The sequence below is a fragment of the Triticum aestivum genome, unplaced genomic scaffold (genome assembly GCF_018294505.1).
Source record: "Triticum aestivum cultivar Chinese Spring unplaced genomic scaffold, IWGSC CS RefSeq v2.1 scaffold85990, whole genome shotgun sequence".
NCBI classification, from domain to species: Eukaryota; Viridiplantae; Streptophyta; class Magnoliopsida; order Poales; family Poaceae; genus Triticum; species Triticum aestivum.
Genome location: NW_025298242.1, coordinates 1 through 954, shown reverse-complemented (window position 1 = coordinate 954; position 954 = coordinate 1). Strand labels below are relative to the sequence as shown.

At 53.4% G+C, this 954-nt stretch overlaps 2 non-coding genes across 2 annotated transcripts; both read left to right on the top strand.

The window, feature by feature from the left end:
* Positions 1-187: 187 nt before the first annotated feature.
* LOC123179155 (5S ribosomal RNA) lies at positions 188-306 on the top strand. The gene has a single exon (XR_006490145.1). It is a non-coding gene; the product is annotated as a 5S ribosomal RNA (ribosomal RNA).
* Positions 307-603: 297 nt separating this feature from the next.
* LOC123179156 (5S ribosomal RNA) lies at positions 604-722 on the top strand. Its single transcript, XR_006490146.1, has one exon. It is a non-coding gene; the product is annotated as a 5S ribosomal RNA (ribosomal RNA).
* The last annotated feature ends 232 nt before the right edge of the window (positions 723-954 follow it).

Below are 954 nucleotides of genomic sequence, written 5' to 3'. Positions count from 1 at the left end.
GATTCACGGGTCCAGCGTCGGCGTTGTGGCGCGGCAAGCGTGCACTGGTGCGGTTGAGAGGGAGGGGTGGAAACCGCGTTAAACTCGTCTCCGTAGTTGAGAGGGAGCGGCCAAAGCAATGTGCAATCGTCTTTGTAGTGGAGCTGGGAGGGGCAAGGATAAGGGACGAAGACCGGGGTAACATGTCGGATGCGATCATACCAGCACTAAAGCACCGGATCCCATCAGAACTCCGAAGTTAAGCGTGCTTGGGCGAGAGTAGTACTAGGATGGGTGACCTCCTGGGAAGTCCTCGTGTTGCATTCCCTTTTTAATTTTTTTCGCGCCGCTTGCAAAACAAAACGCACGTGTAAGTAATATATTTACCGTGTTTTATTATTTTGCACGAGTGCGGTAAGTCATAGCTGGGTGCTCACGATTCACGGTTCCAGCGTCGGCGTTGTGGCGCGGCAAGCGTGCACTGGTGCGGTTGAGAGGGAGGGGTGGAAACCGCGTTAAACTCGTCTCCGTAGTTGAGAGGGAGCGGCCAAAGCAATGTGCAATCGTCTTTGTAGTGGAGCTGGGAGGGGCAAGGATAAGGGACGAAGACCGGGGTAACATGTCGGATGCGATCATACCAGCACTAAAGCTTCGGATCCCATCAGAACTCCGAAGTTAAGCGTGCTTGGGCGAGAGTAGTACTAGGATGGGTGACCTCCTGGGAAGTCCTCGTGTTGCATTCCCTTTTTAATTTTTTTCGCGCCGCTTGCAAAACAAAACGCACGTGTAAGTAATATATTTACCGTGTTTTATTATTTTGCACGAGTGCGGTAAGTCATAGCTGGGTGCTCACGATTCACGGGTCCAGCGTCGGCGTTGTGGCGCGGCAAGCGTGCACTGGTGCGGTTGAGAGGGAGGGGTGGAAACCGCGTTAAACTCGTCTCCGTAGTTGAGAGGGAGCGGCCAAAGCAATGT